At 36.5% G+C, this 20,404-nt stretch overlaps 1 long non-coding RNA gene across 1 annotated transcript; it reads right to left on the bottom strand.

Annotated features, from left to right (window-relative positions):
- Positions 1-7,004: 7,004 nt before the first annotated feature.
- Positions 7,005-19,021, bottom strand: LOC129923402 (uncharacterized). Its single transcript, XR_008775360.1, has 2 exons — positions 18,212-19,021; positions 7,005-11,747 (listed from the first exon to the last, which is right to left on the bottom strand). It is a non-coding gene; the product is annotated as an uncharacterized LOC129923402 (long non-coding RNA).
- Positions 19,022-20,404: the final 1,383 nt, after the last annotated feature.

The raw sequence follows: 20,404 nt of genomic DNA, 5'->3' as shown, positions 1-20,404 counted from the left end.
TGGTACAATATATGGTTTCACTGTTCAACTCTGAACGTCACACACTAGATACAGATCTAAGGTTAATACTTATCAATTAAGACATCTAAGAAAAGAAAAACTAATTACAACACAAGAAATATTTTGGTTCCCTATCGCAATACAACAAAATACAAGATTACAAAGACAGTTTGTGTGGAAACACAAACTCAAAATCGGCCCCCGAAGTGGTCCATCCAGACAGGCTTCAATATTTTCAGAAAGAACATCCAAATGAAATTATATCGAAGACAAATGAGAGATAAGAATGGAGAAAGAAGGTTGACAGCTCTTGTGTAGTGCCCCAACGGTACAGCAGATCAAAGGATAGGTGCAAGTGAATGCAAAGTTAGATGTGGACCTGGCCTAACTAGTTCCCCTTTCAGACCTTGTGGTCTATAGGGCAGATGATGTAAAGTTCATCTGTTTTTTGTGGCCTACGATTAACGAGGGTGTCATGTAGCCAGCACAAAGACCAACCGCCTTTACTTTTCCCCAACTAATATCAGGTACCCATTGGAGCTGGGTGGACTCAGATCGCCTAAGGATTCCGAAGTTGAAAATCCCAGTCTTCACCAGGGTTCGAACCCGGGGACCCCGGTTCAGAAGCCAAGCGCTTTACCGATCATCCACCGCGCCTCTACCGGCCTAACTGAAGTATTATAATTGATGTAATTGTTTCGAAAAGGCCCAATCTCTAATTCGAATGCTAAAATTAAAAAAAAATAATAAAAAAATTTCGCAATAAAGAAAGAATTTTCCAAAATGAAGTTTACAAGATTACTATTCGTTTTAACTTAGGTCTAACATATAATGCATACTAATTAGCTTTTTCTTTTAAAAAACTGCTTGCATAACTGATTTTAAAAATTAGATTTTTCGCTTTCAGAAAAAAAAAAGTAGCCGTTGCATTAGAACTTTGAATGGTCTAAAATATTGTGATGTCGGATTTTCAATATCTTTTCTAGTTTACGAGATCTAAACGGGACGGACGGACAGACGGACAGACGGTCAGACGGACAGACATTTCGCACAAAACTAATAGCGTCTTTTCCCCTTTCGGGGCCCGCTAAAAATTGTTTCAATAAATTTGTTATTGAGGTCCAAGCAATCAAATTAGTCTACCAATGGGTGGTCACATATAGAAACAAGTTAACTAAAATAAAAATAAAATAAAACTTCTTTTAAACTTGATGGAAAGTACTATACTAGTGTCTAGTAGATATTTTTAATGTTAACAGATTGAACATGTGTATAGGCAATGTCCAATAAAGTTTTATGACTTCCAGAGGAGCCAGTCTGTGTAGCACTCCACTAGGTGTTAAATAGAGTATCCAGATGAATGGGTAGATTCCCGGTAGATGAAAAAAAAAGAGGGGGTGTAAAGGTATATTAAAGGTGAAAGTAAAAATGTTACCTATAGTTAAGTGAGGGCCCGTTTACATTTTTCAGCTAGCTTGTAAGATCTCTTTTTTTTTTTTTTATTTTAAGTTTAATTTTTATCACATACTGTCCTCATTAACAAAATATCAACAACAACAACTACGAAATTAAATAAACTCGGATTTGACCTGATCTCTAGAATTTTTTTGCATTTGGAAATAATAGCTACAAATGTTTTAATGTAAATAAATTAAACACGCGACGAGAATATATAATATAAACAATATGTTACTATCCAGTGAACGATTTGTCTGTGAACAATTTGTCCGTGCCGTGAACGAATAGTCGCGTGAACGATTTGTCGCGTGAACGATTTGTCGTGAACCAACTGTCGGTGAACAAGTTGTCGGTGAACAAGTTGTCTGTGAGCGAATAGTCCGTGAGCGATACGTCGCGTGAACGAATTGTCGGGTGAACGAAATGTCTGGTGAACGAATAGTCGCGTGAACGAAAAGTCGTGAACGATTTGTCGGTGAACGAAATGTCAGTGAACGAATTGTCGTGGAACCAATGATGCTTTCGTTGTCCATAGCCTTCTTGGTCACTGTCTCCCTGCATCTAGTGCGGTCTAGAGCTATGCCTTCCTAATGGTCAGTATCGATGTTCATGATTTGAGATCCCATTTATTACATCCATGTAAGGGAGGTGGGGGCGACCAGTTTTTCTTGAACCAGACGCGAGTAGCCTGTAGACAATGACCTTCGGGATGCGATTGCCCTTCATCCGGCGCAGACGGCGTTGCTTAAGGACTGTAAAGATGCGGGTAATACTTGTTCGCTCAAGGATCTCAGTATTTCACACTCTTTCTTTCCATGTGATTTTCAAGGTCCTTCGAAGACAGCGCCAATGGAATGAGTTTAGTTTTCTCTCTTGCTTTGTGTAGTTGGTACACGACTCACTGCGTACAGAAGCGTACTCATGCCTTGTAGAGCCTCAATTAGGTCGCTGTAGTGAGCTTCTGGTTTTCTCAAACTCTTGACTTTAGCACAGGTCGAGGCAGCCTTCCCTATGCGCTTTTTTATCTCCTCTTCTAGAGACAGGTCATCTTGAATTGTGGATCCCAGATAGCAGAATTCATTTACGGCATCCAGCTTGTTATCATCTAAGAGAATGGAGGGTGGTGCTGTAGCAGGTGGTCCCATAACATTTGTTTTCTTCGTGCTAATAGTCAAGCCATATTCTTTACAGGCCTTAGAGAAGCGGGACATTAGTGACTGAAGTTCCTCTTGCGTGGGTGCCACTACCGCTGCATCATCCGCAAATAACATATCTCTTACGAGGGTGGTTCTGATTTTAGTTTTGCCCCTCTGTCTGGTAATATTAAGAAGTTTGCCATCAAATCTGGAATGGAGATAGATGCCTTCGGTGGATTTGTCAAAGGCGTTGTGGATTTGCAGTGAAAAAAGTATTCCAAAGAGGGTTGGGGCTAGGACACATCCTTGTTTAACTCGCTGTTTCTACTGAAACTTTCGGAGCAGGCTCACTACTCATCATATTTTGGTGGAAAGAGACGATCACATATAGCAGCTTGGGTGGAAAGCCTATTATCTGTAAAATTTTAAAGAGGCATTTTTTCTGCAGACTAGATTGAAGGCCTTAGTCAGGTCAATGAACGCGATGTACATGGACATCCTTTGCTCTCTACACTTTTCCTAAAGTTTGCGGATGGAGAAAATCGTGTCAATTGTGGATCTCCCTGGGTGAAAGGCGCATTGTGATTCTGGATAGACCCTATCAGCGAGTTTTTGTAGCCTGGGAAGTATCACTCGAGCAAAGACTTTGCTTACAGCCTACAATACTTAGTACCGCAATACAAATATGAATACTGGGGATATGTATATATGAATCATAATAAGTGGAAATGACATGATGTATACATCAGGGTGACAAGATTAGTATAAACTGGAAGTTTACTTATATATTGAATTCTCGAAGCTTTTGAGTTTGTACAAAGTAGAGTAAATATTTAGGGGAGCTAATTAGATATGAAAAACTTTTATTCCATTTCCGCTACTAAACGTCTCGTTTTTATCGGTTCATTGAGTTAATAAGTTTTAAGCATCATGTTAAGTCTACATTTGTGAATTTATAATTGAATTTGAAAAATACAGTGTGTATATATATATAGTGGGTGTATGTTTAGTCTTTTCATAATGTAATTCTGTTTTTTTTTCTCCATCTTAACAAGATCTTCGGCTTACAATTGGGTATTGGATCATCATATTTAATTATTACAGTCATAGAAATATTATATGTACTTTATTATGCGTTTGTATTATGTATGTATGTAGGCTATGTATATAAGCCCATATTAAGCTTTGAGGCGAGGTTCAGAAACATCAGATAGTATACACTGCTCGTTCGTGCTGCTTGCGGCTTTGGTCCAGAGTTCGAATCCTGGTCACTGTCGTCACAAGCCGACCTGGTTTGAGGTTCGGACTAAGAAGTAACAATCAAATTTGTGAATTGTAAATAAACATGTTGTGTCCCTTTAGGAAACACTAATTAAACAAATTGAAATATAATAATTAGGTTTCAGAATGTTTCTAGTCACAGTGGGAAGCGTGGTCGGCTAAGTACGCTTGAACTTGGCTTGGCTACCTATGAAGGGGCTTGAGGTTTGACACCCGACTTGAGCAGACTTGTACTTAGTCAGCACGGAAAAACTTCTTCCAGATACCCCTTCCCCCCAAACTGAGATTAGATCATAGCGCTCTGATCATGCCATAAGCGTAAAACTAGCGCTATATAAAAGGAAATTTTTATTATTTGTTGTTTAAGATAGTAATGTATTAGAGGTGTACTATGTGGTTACGTGAACTGTCACGGTACCATTACGACGAAAGTCAAGAAACAGATGATGATGATGATGATAATGATGATGGTGGTGGTGGTGATGATGATGATAATGATGATGGTTGTGGTGGTGATGATGGTAATAATGATGATGACACTATCTGGTCTGTTGTCTTGATATATGCCGCTCTTCTTGATCAACATTATAGCTTCTTGATCAACATTATAGCTTCTTGATCAACATTACAGCTTCTTGATCAACATTATAGCTTCTTGATCAACATTATAGCTTCTTGATCAACATTACAGCTTCTTGATCAACATTATAGCTTCTTGATCAACATTATAGCTTCTTGATCAACATTACAGCTTCTTGATCAACATTATAGCTTCTTGATCAACATTATAGCTTCTTGATCAACATTATAGCTTCTTGATCAACATTATAGCTTCTTGATCAACATTACAGCTTCTTGATCAACATTATAGCTTCTTGATCAACATTATAGCTTCTTGATCAACATTACAGCTTCTTGATCAACATTATAGCTTCTTGATCAACATTATAGCTTCTTGATCAACATTATAGCTTCTTGATCAACATTATAGCTTCTTGATCAACATTATAGCTTCTTGATCAACATTATAGCTTCTTGATCAACATTACAGCTTCTTGATCAACATTATAGCTTCTTGATCAACATTATAGCTTCTTGATCAACATTATAGCTTCTTGATCAACATTACAGCTTCTTGATCAACATTATAGCTTCTTGATCAACATTATAGCTTCTTGATCAACATTATAGCTTCTTGATCAACATTATAGCTTCTTGATCAACATTACAGCTTCTTGATCAACATTATAGCTTCTTGATCAACATTATAGCTTCTTGATCAACATTATAGCTTCTTGATCAACATTATAGCTTCTTGATCAACATTATAGCTTCTTGATCAACATTACAGCTTCTTGATCAACATTATAGCTTCTTGATCAACATTATAGCTTCTTGATCAACATTATAGCTTCTTGATCAACATTATAGCTTCTTGATCAACATTATAGCTTCTTGATCAACATTATAGCTTCTTGATCAACATTACAGCTTCTTGATCAACATTATAGCTTCTTGATCAACATTATAGCTTCTTGATCAACATTATAGCTTCTTGATCAACATTATAGCTTCTTGATCAACATTATAGCTTCTTGATCAACATTATAGCTTCTTGATCAACATTACAGCTTCTTGATCAACATTATAGCTTCTTGATCAACATTATAGCTTCTTGATCAACATTATAGCTTCTTGATCAACATTATAGCTTCTTGATCAACATTACAGCTTCTTGATCAACATTATAGCTTCTTGATCAACATTATAGCTTCTTGATCAACATTACAGCTTCTTGATCAACATTATAGCTTCTTGATCAACATTATAGCTTCTTGATCAACATTACAGCTTCTTGATCAACATTATAGCTTCTTGATCAACATTATAGCTTCTTGATCAACATTACAGCTTCTTGATCAACATTATAGCTTCTTGATCAACATTATAGCTTCTTGATCAACATTACAGCTTCTTGATCAACATTATAGCTTCTTGATCAACATTATAGCTTCTTGATCAACATTATAGCTTCTTGATCAACATTATAGCTTCTTGATCAACATTATAGCTTCTTGATCAACATTATAGCTTCTTGATCAACATTATAGCTTCTTGATCAACATTATAGCTTCTTGATCAACATTATAGCTTCTTGATCAACATTACAGCTTCTTGATCAACATTATAGCTTCTTGATCAACATTATAGCTTCTTGATCAACATTACAGCTTCTTGATCAACATTATAGCTTCTTGATCAACATTATAGCTTCTTGATCAACATTATAGCTTCTTGATCAACATTATAGCTTCTTGATCAACATTATAGCTTCTTGATCAACATTACAGCTTCTTGATCAACATTATAGCTTCTTGATCAACATTATAGCTTCTTGATCAACATTATAGCTTCTTGATCAACATTATAGCTTCTTGATCAACATTATAGCTTCTTGATCAACATTACAGCTTCTTGATCAACATTACAGCTTCTTGATCAACATTATAGCTTCTTGATCAGCATTATAGCTTCTTGATCAACATTATAGCTTCTGCTACAATTGTATGTCTGTTGTTACCAGGTCGTTGACTTGTAGCACCAAACTGCTGGTAAACAACTAAACCGTTGTGGATGTATCTTAACTAATACGACTTCAAATAACTTGATTAACTTCCTTAGGAACAATACTAAATAGAACGTTATTTATAATATAGACAAAATCAACTTGTAGACTTTAGTACTAATATCTTTTAACCAAACTCACTACAATAACACAACCTTTCAGTCTCACGTTTTGGAGTGTTCTGTGGGTGTCATTTGCTGGAGATCTTTTGACTCTGGTATTCGCAGAGTACAAATTATATTATAATATATTACAATTATATTCAATTAACTGAACAATCTGCAAATTATTTTAACTATCTGAATTGAATATTTATTTAAAATGACCACTTGTATTCAAAAGAAAATATTTATGTTGAAGAAACATATAAAAATATACTAACAGTTTATCATATTTTAAAAATCTTTACATTAAAAATCGTCCTTGGTTAATGATAGCTTATATATTTTCTTTTATTTAGCATTGTCTAGATTTTCCTACAGAAAACAAAATTCTTTCTAAAAGACTTTAGAATTCTTTTATTGAAAAGATCTACATTTATTTTAAAAACATTTCTAAAACAAAGCTTTAAAAAAAAAACAACTATCACTCAACATGTAGACAAAATGAAATCGTCATTCAATATGTACCCAAAATAAAAGCATCTTTCAGTATGTACACAAAATACAAGCATCTTTCAATATGTACACAAAATAAAAGCATCTTTCAATATGTACACAAAATAAAAGCATCTTTCAATATGTACACAAAATGAAATCGTCATTCAATATGTACACAAAATAAAAGCATCTTTCAACATGTGCACAAAATAAAAGCATCTTTCAGCATGTACACAAAATGAAAGCCTAGGTTGTCATAGAAAGTTTTCAATAACTTAATATCCAACACAAGTATTTACAGCTTATGAATTACATGTGGAAAATAGAAAGAAATATTTTTTATGTGGTATATAATTGTAATGTGTTTGATATAAATTGACTTGCTAGCATAATGTCAATAAAACTATCAGTGATACAAGTTTTGTGAGCCCTAAAGAACAAATTGTTGCTTTGTGAGCCAAAATAAATTATTGCTGTTTTGTGAGGCCCCTACCCCCCAAAAAAAAAGTCATTTGTGAGCCTTAAACAACAAATACTCGCTTTGTTAGCCCCAAAAAACAAATTGTCGCTTTGTTGGTCCAAAAAACAAATTGTCGCTTTGTTAGCCCAAACAACGAATTGTCTCTTTGTTAATGCCAAAAACAAATTTTCGCTTTGTTAGTAACAAAAGAATAATTAATATGTTAAACAAAATAGTTCTAACCCTAAACTGTTTTGAATTTAAGAGTGAAAATATATCATACTTAACATCACCTTAATCATAACATTATACCAACATACATCATAACATTATACCAACATACATCATAACATTATACCAACATACATCATAACATTATAAAACCAAACATATTGTCATCATGACATTTTCCTGCTCCACAAACTATTACTGGGCGGCTTGAAAGACTTTACAGAGACAATGGGTAGGCCATGGCTGTCAAAGCGGTTTGGGTTAAAGGCTACAGAATATTTTGGAGCTGACATTGCTAAAATTTGAAATACTGGCTACCTCCGATTGGGTAAGAGAGTAAAAAAGATATTCTCAAACCCAGTGTTTCCCAAACTTTTTCCATAACAGAACACTTCGGAACATTCTGAGTATTTAGCGGAACACTTTGCTTATTTTCTTATTAGAGAGATTAATTCACGTCGTGGCCAACAAGTTAATTTTTACAGTAGTTCGTGGAACACCTATTCAGGCCTCGCGGAACACTGGGGTTCCACGGAACACAGTTTGGGAAACACTGCTTTAACTAAACAAAATAATAATGTCAGAATATCATTTGTCCAATAGTACACAGAAGTGGAATAAATAATTTATTTTTTAAATATTTGCAATCTTTTTTTTTTTAAAATATGTAAGCTATTTTTATTAATAGCGGGAAAAAAAAGCTTTGGTGCAACCGGTGTACAAAATAAAGGAAGTGTAAAGATATGTTTTTTAAAAGTTTAATGAATACGTTTAGCACTTTTAGCACTTTAGCACTGCAGATCAAACTCTTACATTTTTTTTTAAATTATGTAGTTGGCAGCATGGAAGTTTCAGTTAGCTACTTTTGACATTGGAGGCGCGGTGGCTGAGCGGTTTAGCGCTTGGCTTCCGAACCGGGGACCGGGGTTCGAATCCTGGTGAAGACTGGGATTTTAATTTTGGGATCTTCGGGCGTCTCCAAGTCCACCCAGCCCTAATGGGTACCTGACGTTAGTTGGGGAAAAGTAAAGGCGGTTGGTCGTTGATGATGACCTTAACATCATCTGACCATATAGACCATAAGGTCTGAAAGGGGAACTGTACTACTTTTGACATTAGTCTATCGTTAAAAAAATCCAAATCGAGCAGGTCGAGGGTCAACAAAAGTTAACCAAAATCAATCTTTGATAGTGATGACTTATGTTAAGAGTGACTTCTGTTTTGACTTACTGACTTTTGATGTTTAAAGGTTATTAAAATCTAATTGAAAATGGTTATAGAAGTAATGATTTTAATTATATCAGACTTTTTGATATTTACTGAATCGTTTGAAATATTTCTACATGGCCAGATCTTTGAACAAGTTGAATATGAAAAATACTTCCGAACTGAGGTCCTGGTTTCGAATCTCGGTGAAGGCTGGGATTTTGAATTTCAGTATTTTTAAGGCGCCCCTGAGTCTAACCAACTCTAATGGGTACCTGACTTTAGTTGGGGGAAAGTAAAGGCTGTTGGTCGTTGAGCTGGCCACATGACACCCTGCTCGTTAACCGTTGGCCATAGAAACAGATGACCTTAACATCGTCTGCCCCAAATATCGCAATGTCTGAAAGGGGAACTTACGTTTACTTAACTATTGGGTGAAATAGCACCAATCATATTGAAGCAATGATAGCTGTACACAATAACGAAGTTAATCTCCTGGTCCTGCAGCTTTTACACGTCTGCAATCTTGTATGCTGAGAAGAAGAAGAGCTCCATTCGTGCTAAGGGGGAGGGGAGGGGGAGAGCACCTTTCAATCGCTGAATTATTTCTGATTATTGCAAGACTTATCTCCCGTTAGCTTTGTACATTTTCAAAATAAAACAAAATTAATTACTTACGACTGAGTGATTAGATAATTTTTTGATTAATTCATGTCGCCGACTCTGAATAATTGTGCAAAGTTTTAACTTGATTCGAGAATGCGAAGTGAGAGAATTATAAAAACGTGTACAAGATTCTGCCCAGACGGACAGACAGACGGAGTGAGTTGATAAAGTTCGGCCAAATTGATGATAGATTCAACATTTGATTATACTCTTAACTTTTAAGCTAAGCTAAAACTAGTATCGGTAAACACAGCCATGTAGAAAACAAATTATATTTCAGATTCATCGATAGTAATGACAATGTTCCCGGAGGTAGAGTTATTTGCTCCTGTCAAAACTGGGTTAGGATGGTGAACTTCCGGCCTGAGGTATGGATGCCGCATTTCAGGGTACATTTCGCCGGAACACAAAATGAAAGGCTTGGCAGTTTTTCTACGGACTTGAAGCACCAGCAACAAAAATGTGCAGACAATGTAGGCAATGAGGAGGAGTTCGTATCCAATTGGTCCCATATACACCATTTTCAACAAATAATCCAACGTCAGAATGAGTTATTCAGAGATTCTCACCAACAAATAATCCAACGTCAGAATGAGTTATTCAGAGATTCTCGGATTGAAGTGATAAAAGTTAAAAAAGAAGGGTGTATTTATGCTTTGTCTTTATTGATGCTTTTAGGTATGCGATGAGTTCTTTGGACTCCTAAAGTCAAAATTTGAGATCCACTGCAGTAAATATATATTGTAATGAGATAGATCTATATCTTATACTTTCTTTTATTTCTATTCTCCTTTTTCTTCTGGAGCTCTCGTAGTTAGCAACTAAATTTCCTTCATGACAATAGTGCACACAAAGTTATCTGTTCTTGAAAAATTCTCGATGCAATTATGTTGTGTAACAACGACATGTCTTGGAAATTGACCGCTGTTGTTCTTTACAACTTGAACGATGTTTGTTTTTTTTCGGACTATTTCCAGAAAAAAAATATTTCGTTTCGGTATATTATAGTTTCTAAGTAGGGCAGTATTGTAAGGCTACAAAAAGTTAGAAAAACTCTCTTGATAGATCTAGATCTATAGGGTTTGTTGATATCCTTTCTCTTGGAACGGTTATTCACTTGAGCCACTGATCAGATCTTCTTCCGGGTCTAACCGAGTCAATGCGGCCGGAATGCCACTCAGATTCTTGAAAAGCACTATACATTGGTTGCGCCAAATCTGAAAAACCAAAATTAGCAGAAGACTGATACAGTATAAAACAAGCAATAAGCAATAGGACATTGTTCCGAAATACGCCATGGTAAACACTGTCTAATCATTGTAGATGTTTCCTTTTCTCTGTTGAAGCTGATAATGTTAGTTAAATTAAGTTTAAACAGTTTTCTTGTATGATAGTTAAAAGATATATTGGTTTGTCGTAAATGGTTCAGAACATTGCACAGAGGGTGGTTTCAAGAGAGCGTGTGGAAGTAGCTATAAGGTTGTCTTATCTAGTGTATTGGTTCAAATCTCCAAAAGTGTGGTATCAAGGGAGCTTGAGGCAGTAGCTATGAGATTGTCTTGTCTAGCGTATTGGTTCAAATCTCCAAAAGTGTGGTGTCAAGGGAGCTTGAGGAAGTAGCAATGAGATTGTCTTGTCTAACGTATTGGTTCAAATCTCCCAAATTGAGTAAGGAAGCTTGAGGTAGCAACTATTTTCTACTCCTCTGTAACGATCGGTAGCATTGGTTCAAATCTCTCAAGGTGTAGTAGGGATTTGAACAAGTAACAATCAGTTACTACAGTGTAGCACCTCTCGGCTACTGTGATTTTTGTAGAGGTTTCTTATTTACTTTAATCCTGCCAAATAAAGTTTGAGAGAGTATAGTTTTCATGGGATTCACTGCTGTAAGATTTGGATTTTAGAGCCTTGTTTCCTTTATCACACTTCATAATACCGGAAATTTTCGTTGGTGCTCGCATTGCTGGGTAAACGGCACTATTTGTTTGTGGCGTAAGCTGACAGTCTACCTCAGCGTTAGATGGTTTGCTTGATACGATAAGTTATTCCACACACAACACAAGGCGTCTTGAAACAGAACAGATCTGCAAACAAGCAACAAAAGTTATGGTTAAAAATGTATTTATAATGTACACAGTGAATAAAATAAAAGAGAGATAGTAAAGGGAAAAGTGACGGTCAAATGAAACGTAGCCTTCCTTATCAAAATTAAATGTCCTTATTCACCACTCGTAAGCAAATATTACTTAACCCACGTGCTTCCCCATACTTAAAAAAAAAATACAACTTACGGCCTAATGCACCTCATTCACCAATCTTGAACAAACAACATTTAGCTACGTGATTCTCTATCTCTGCTATACAAATTACGTTATACACAAGGGCTATCACGTGACAGTTTTTTTTCCCGTTGTTTCATCACTATTATCACGTGACTAAATGTTGTTTGTTTACGATTGGTGCATGAGGTCCATTTGAATGAATCAAGGATATCACGTGATCGTACTTTTTAAAAAATGTTTTATTTATGGACATCACGTGACAGTTTGTTTTTGGTGAGGCTCATTCATCTACAGTGTTCATCAATACAAACTTGGAGAGCAAGGACAAAGAAAAACGTAAATTTTATACTATCACGTGGTAACGAAACGTGTATCCAATGTTGATTACATGTTTACCAGAAGCTTACCACGTACTTACCATTTGTTCACATTATGCATTTACCACATTCTTACCTTTTGATCAACACCTGTTTGCCAACAAATTTTTATCATTTCATTTTTTTACCCCATGTATGTCATTTCCTTAACTCTTTCCCTCCGTAATTATTTACCACATTCTGGTGGAATCAACGTTGGTATCGTTAGTTAGGAGAGAAAGAGTTAACACTTCATTACTACGTATTTAGAGAGACTAGCTTCAAAGGTCATATTCTTATATGCTGCAGAACTAGAGAGAGGATCCTAGCAATGGAATTCAGATGCTACAGAAAGATCATAGACATTAGAAATAGGAATAGTAGATTGGACCCTACAATGATCTCCTAACTACTGTCAAAGAACGCAAACTAAAAACTCTATGGCCATAGGACAAGGTCGTCGGGGGCTCGCAAAGACCTTCCTTCACGGAACAGTACCAGGAAAAAGAAGAAGAGGGAGACAAAGAATACAATGGGAAGACAACATAAAAGAATGGACGGGCGATCTATAGGGCAGATGATGTAAAGATTGAAAGATATTCTATCCAAAGACTAAGACACAGTAATGGAGAAAGACGGTCAACAGATCTTGTGTGGTGACCCAACGGCCCAACAGACTAAGTGATAGGTGAAGGTAAATAGGATATTCACCACAATGTATCCAAAGATCACCAACACTAATGGATACCTGACTTTAGTTGGAGAAAAGTCAAGGCGGTTGGTCGTTGTGCCGGACACATAACACCCTGCTCGTTAACCGTTGGCCAAAGTAACAGATGACCTTTACATCATCTGCCCTATAGATCGCAAGGTCTGAAAGGGGAATTTCGCTCTCGTAGAAAAAAAAAAAGAGAACTTTTTAAGCTGACGTAGTGACCTATTTATTCACGGTAATGAATGTTGAAACAAGTATTTTTAGAGTTGCAATTTCTCTGGGAAGACATGGCTTATGTAGGTCAGTGATCAAATAGTACCGAAATCCTGCTGATATCAGAGCCATATATCTGACTGACAGAAATCAATACAAGTCTATGCTTAATTTATAATGTAGTCCACTGCCCCGGAAACCAATAGCTAAGTTATTTCAGCAACTTTGATTAAATTCAAAATTATTTTAACTTCTTTTAAAATAAAAAATGCAATGTACACTAACTTATCATACACCTGTTAACGTTAATAAATTAAGAACTCTCCACCCCAAATATAATCTATACCACTCTCATCATGTGACTGGTGATGCCAATGTGATGAGTTGACAGAGAAATATAATAATGCCATCATGCAAGTTGACCGTAATCATTTAATACGGACTAAAGACCTGCATCCTGTTAGGCTTAGGCGCTTCCGTGCTGTGTCTTAAGCAAATAAGTCAGACGGAGGTAACCCTCAAGTAACGAAATCAACTAACACGGGCAAAACGCCAACAAAATAAGTTAGTCAACGCTGATAGCGAATGTCGAACAAGAAGTTTAATAAAAACGAAGGGAACTGTCGAATGTCGTCAGGCTAAATCTCTACGTCCATAAAAAGCTGCCTCTCTCTGAAGCCGTCAAAAGTCGTCTGTTAACATTTCGCTATTTTTCCTCAGTACCTGGTATGGTTTTTATTAGTCGCGTCATTGTCTCAATAACTTTCCCATTCTAAGAAACAAATAACTAATTCCTAATCATACCATGACGAAGTATGCATAAAAACACACAGTATCCATACGAAGATCGGTAACTCTACATTACAGCACAGAACGACAATGCAATGTAAGAAGTAATGTCCCTTTAGCTTTTTGAAAACAAAAGTATTGATTACATTGGGCAATAAAAGGTGTGTGTGTGTGGGGGTGACAGACAGGTGAATTCAATAAATAGAATTTACTAGAATAAAGTAGACGTGCCATTGTATACACACTTGTTTCAAAACTGTAATTCACTGTTGACAGATAATTTAGATGTCCGATTTTTTTATCTCAAACCTATGTTTTCCCAAAGAAATTCCTAAAAAAAAAAAAAAGGTCTCACAATGGCAACTGAAACTTGTTGCAAGGAGTGATGTCCCATGCAATGTAAACACTTGAATTCAGTTTTAGGGCGAAGGTGTTCAAGGGACTATTCCCAGGAAAAACAGACATCACTTTTCCCCCCCAAGAATTAGTAATAAGAACTTAGTATTTCTCGGGAGAGACTTTAATCTTATAGATGACCTCATATTGTACCTCTTATCGATTGATAGTCTGACTCTCTGTGCAGACGCAGTAAAAACAAAAACAATATTCGCAGTCATTATACTGTTTCCTTTATTATCGACAAAGTCTATTATTAATCTAATTATTTCTCAACACTTTCTGCAGGGAACGGTACCAGGGGGAAAAAAAAGAGAGGCAGACAAGAGAAAAGACGGGAAGACATCAAAACAGTGGCGTAGGTAGGGAATTGAGAGCCGGTAGTCCGACCTCTTTAGAGGTCCCTACATTTTGACATTTGACATCATGACATAATAATATTTAATTTAAAAACAAATTTTGGACACTTATATAGGGTACCCCTAAAGTGGGGGCCCGGGAGGATTCTCAAATTTGGACACCCCTCCCCCATCAAAACACCCTAACTACGCCACTGCATTAAAGAATGGACAGGCCTGCGATTGAAAGCGACTCAAATCCTGCCAAGACAGAGAGGAATGGAAAGAGACAGAAAGAGACAGCCGACATCTTGTGTGTTGCCCCAACGGTTCAAACTGACTAAGGTATAGCCGAAGCCAAAGAAGAAGTTATAACTGTATATCATTCGTTCTACTGGGATATTTACTCCCCCCCCCCATTTCCCTATCAATGGCGTAGCTAGGGTGGAAGAGGGGGGGGGGAATTTGAAAATCCTCCGCCCCCCCCCTCTTCTTGAGGGGGGCCCCAAATGAGTGTTTGAATTTTTTTACATTAAATATTATGCAAATTGTAGGCCCCCCCCCCAAAGAAACCAAGCTCCCCCCCCGGCCCCCAAATTATGTCGAATTCCAAGCTACGCCATCGCACCCTACTCGTGCCTAACTAGTTAAATTATTCATTAGTTATTGAAATCAATTAAAAAACAAACAAAAGTTTGGCAGCAGTAACTATATCGAAAATTAAATACGCTCAATGTTTCGATAGTACGATGTCCACTTGTGTTTACTCACCAGTGACTTACGTTTGTTACTTAGTCCAATACCACAAAGTCTGATTTGGTGAGACGTTTGAAATACACACGAGAGCCAACAGGCATTTCCCGAAGAAACTTTCTTTGAATTACGTCATATGGCAAGGATCTATATCGGGGGGGGGGACGAATTGGCAGCCAAGGTGGGAACATTACACAAGACGGGGTGGTTTAAATCGGCAACACAGATCCTGAGTTTATGTGTTGTTTTTTTTAAATCCAGACTTCGGAGTTTTTTAGTTTTGTTTGTTTTACGTTTCTGATCTTCTTCCAGAATGAAAGATAATTACATCCTAGCCCAAATCTCCCACAGTGTGATATAGAGAGAAAGTGGACAGTAGGAGGGAGAGAGAGGAGAAAGGTAGAGGGAGAGAGAGAGAGTGGAAATGGAGGTGAGCAGGATTTGAACCCGAGGCCATCGACAGTCCAGAGCCCAAACCACACGACCAGGCAGCATTTAACACTTAACCCTTATCACGATCGCCTCCAGACCTCGAGTTAATTATTCTCTGAAGTCTTCCTCGAGTACCGAGCCAAGTAATTTTAATTTTAGACATCGGTAAGTTCATGAAAATCTTTTTCTTTTCACTCTTGGTAAAGACGGGTGCCAGACTCAAATCCGCTAGTTCAAAATCAAAAGAACTGGCAAATATTTAATAGCCCTGGTAAGAGACGATGGAAATGAAACGATATACGAATTCTGATATGTTTAGGGATGTTTTGTCGTTGTGATGGTTACGTATGATTCTAGTGGACCACCTTTCAGACCTTTCAGACCTATAGTCAAAGGTCATCTGTTTCTGTGGCCCACGGTTAACGAGGGTGTCATGTGGCCAGCACAACGACCAACTGCCTAAACCAACTAAAGTCAGGTACCCATTTGGAACTTGGTGGACTCAGAGGCGCCTTAAAGAGCCCAAAATTTAAAAAATCCCAGTCTTCACTATGATTCGAACCCTGGACCCCTGTTTCGGTTGCTAAGCGTTTTACCACTCAGCCAACGTAACAAGTCTAAAGAAGAATATTTGCCGCACCTACTCCTCCCCCTGTTTGAAAAGACATTTAATTTGGTTGATACATAATTTGTGTCAACACTCCGGTGGGTTGGGAGTTCAATTCCCATTGTGTCACCATCAGTACATTAATAGAGCTGTGTTTTAAAATGCGCTAAGAATTGTATTCGAGAATGATTTTTAAAGAACTGATGTCACTAGCTGAAAATCATTTACCGTAAAAAGTTTTTATTCTGACTAAATTACGAAATAAGCAATTTCCTGCGAAAATATTTGGGGAATTACATCTAGACCTAAAGTCAAAGGATGTGCAGTGGACAAAACATAGGGAAAGAAAGACAGAGACAGACAATAAGAGACAGAGAGAGACAGACATAGAGAGACAGACAGACAGCGATGAGAGTGAGAGATGAGGTAAAATTTGAACGAGAGAAGAAAGGAAGAGGAAAAGAGAAGGAGAGAGTAATATGGAGAGAAAATGGATAGTAGGATAGAGAGAGAGGAGAAAGGGAGAGGGAGAGAGCGAGAGAGAGAGAGTGGAAAGGAGTGGGAAGAAGAGAAAAGGAGAGAAATACTGTGAAATAGAGAGAGAAGTGGACAGTGACAGAGAGAAAGAGAGATTTAGTGAGATAGAGAATGTGATAAAAAAAGAGAGAGAGAGAGAGAGTTAAAAATAAAATGTTTATTAATTGTGAATTAATGTTCATTATTGAATTATTCTACGAAGCCTATCAGAAAATTTCAACAATAAATAAATAGATAAATATATGAATACATAAATACATAACTCCTGTCTCTTTTATCACGAAGTGACTACATGTAAAAACATTAGTTGTAAGAATCATTTTGAATTAAACTATCATTATCATAAGGCGATCGATATTATTGTTGCAAACTATAAGACAGACGCACGAAACCAGTTCTCATTGGCAATTAAAATTTTTTTTACAAATATTATTCTTTTGTTTTTAAATGTTATTCTTCTTTTAAAAAATCAACAAAATTATTATGTAATCATTTGTTTTTCAAGAAAACTATTTTAAAGACAGTATTTTGCAAATCCCCCATTACCTTTTAGAAAATCATTGTACACATGCGCAGTTCGCATTAACTATGTTTACCTAATAGACGGAAAGACGCCATTTTTTTTCCCATTAAAAAAAAAGCTACATTTTATATTCAAACTGTCGGTAGATGGCTAAAAAAAAAAACTTGCATGAACTAATTTGAATTGATTGGATTTCTTGTTTTGGCTTGAAAGATTTAGTCTAGAGCAATACAAAGTGCTGATGATAAAATTAAGAAACGCTTGAACAATTATAAATTTATCATTGAACTAAAAATTTTTTTATTTGAATTAGTATTACCGAACCAGACACCTGGAGATCTCTTACAAAGGCCGTAGGATACACGCTTGAAACTAATAGGAACTCTACTGTGGTAGACAGGAGTAGACCGCAAAAAGAGATCCTAAATCGACCACGGACACTGGTTATGTCTGCGCTGGGTTTAGCAAAATATTTAGATCACAGCCAGGACTTCGTAGTCACGTGAAATATTACACTCCTGCTTAACATCCGAACTCAAAGACAGGCCTTAATATAATTACCTTCTTAAGTTTATTCACGTGTTTCCAAATGATCTAAAATACTTACTAGACACAGAGTTCTTCTACCATGGTCAGTGAAACCTATATCACGTATATCTAAATTGCATCCGGAAGCTCGCCATATAAACAACCATTTCCGGTGGACCTACCATCTATTTCCGTCACCATTTTGGCGGGATTCGGAAACCAGGGTTTGATAAACTAACTAGAGAATTAAAAGACTACACAACTAAATAACTAAAAAACCGACACAATTATAAGAATACTTAAATACACAATACAGAAAATACTACTATACAACTAAAGGCACACATTTAGTCTATTCAACTGTTCAACAAACAGGAACCTACTTTTTTTTAAATACCACATTTTCATACGGGGCTGTAAGAACATTGTTCTTTAGTAATTAATTAACTCGTACCAAGTACCAGTGCTAGACTGTTTCTAAAATTTTTGACTTGGTCTTAATATTTTAATGTTAATTGGAGATTATTAGGCTACTCTCTAGCACAAAAACTCCCACAGGAGGGCAAGCTGTGGCAGATTTCGACAATCCGCAGAGCATACCACACGTCGAAGTAAAAAACCACCAACAACAACAACAACAAAATATAGAAACACATTAAATGAAAACCAGACCACTGTCTCATGAATCTGAAATATTAAAGCCCATATTGAATGAAATTATCATATGATAAAAACAATCATTTTATAAGTTGTTTTTTAAAGCAAGAAATTGAATGTGCAATTAAAATGATATTCTTTAAGAAGTCACTGTCGACTTAGTGAAAACAAAATGTTATCAATATGATACATTATTTAATTGACAGCATTTTCTTTTTCATATCAAAACGTAAAGTGAATTATTCAAATACTCATTTACCTACTTGGCAGTATTAAAAAATACAAGTTTGAAATATTTCACTTGAAGTATCCTGGCCACATGGAGTAACTAAAATCATTTTTTTTGTTACTATTTTTTTTTATTGTTTTGTTCAGTATTCCAATTGAATGTTTCTAACAGATTAAACATAAGTCTTATATAAGAAGCAGCTGAAACAATTGGTTTAGAATTAATGTGCTTTCATTCTATAAAAAAAAGTTAGCAGACGATACTTTCTCGCTGTAATAATACTCACAGCTTTTGTTGACATGATTTTCTTGGAAATCAAACGCTTTTTGGAAATTTCCGATACGGATGACGGACGTAGATCTAAGTAAAGCCTGGATGTATTTACTAAAGCTATCGGTAATCAGGAAATGGGGAAGATATTTTTAGCGGATATTTTTTCCCTATCCTCTATTTAGCCTATTCCGTAATGCTTGTGGTGGGTAGGCTACTATGAATAGCACGATTGGTTTGCGCGAGAGTGAAAGATAAGATCTATTATGTAACTAGCTTTGATAGAGGAGGGTGAGTGTAAAAAAAAGGCTGGGGGGAGGGGGTAAGATATAGGGGTCAAGATCAATTTTGCCTTTTCGTAGAAAAAAAGGGGATGCCGCTAGCGCAAGGAATTTTATTCATTCCTGCATGCATGTTTTCCGAGTGTCTATGCCGTATTATGTTGCTTTTCCTTAAACACAGATGGCATAATTCTTGAGTATTTCTTTTGCATACAATATAATTTTCCCATTTTAGTGTAATGATATTCCCGAATGATTTTTCTGAAAACCTAATGAGCCAATACTTTTCCAATAATGTTTTGGCTTCACGTAGGACATACCTAACATTTAACTTATTTTTCTTTTAATTATCTCAACATGATTTTTAAACAAATGTCCATAATGGCGATGTCTTTGATTCCTAAGATTAAGGACGAGTGCAGTGTATCATTTGACCACGTAAACCCAGTTGCGACCTGCATATTTTTTCCGCACCTAGTGCAGGCAAAGCCGTTGTCCGCCTCGGTCTATTTAAGATTTCTTTGCGTCTCCTGCGACTGTCTTCAATAAGGACTTTCCTTTTGTTCTCAAATGCGTGTCCCGCAGTCTTTGTGAGAGCTCTCGTCTTTGGCGAACTTAAAGGAGGACTGTGTAACAGAGGTGCCCCCGGTTAGCGTTATAAAGTTCAACTCAGGCGCCATTTCGCCCTCTCTGGCATAGAGGAAAGCAGGGTCGACCTTACGAATTGCGGGGCCCAATTTAATGAATGTTTGCGAGGTCTCCTCTTATAATTTGTTTTACAATAAACACTATTACTATGAATTACATCATTATACCAACATTTGATATACAGCAT

This window comes from Biomphalaria glabrata, chromosome 16 (assembly GCF_947242115.1).
Source record: "Biomphalaria glabrata chromosome 16, xgBioGlab47.1, whole genome shotgun sequence".
Classification (NCBI taxonomy): domain Eukaryota; kingdom Metazoa; phylum Mollusca; class Gastropoda; family Planorbidae; genus Biomphalaria; species Biomphalaria glabrata.
This window is presented reverse-complemented; position numbering and strand designations above follow the sequence as displayed.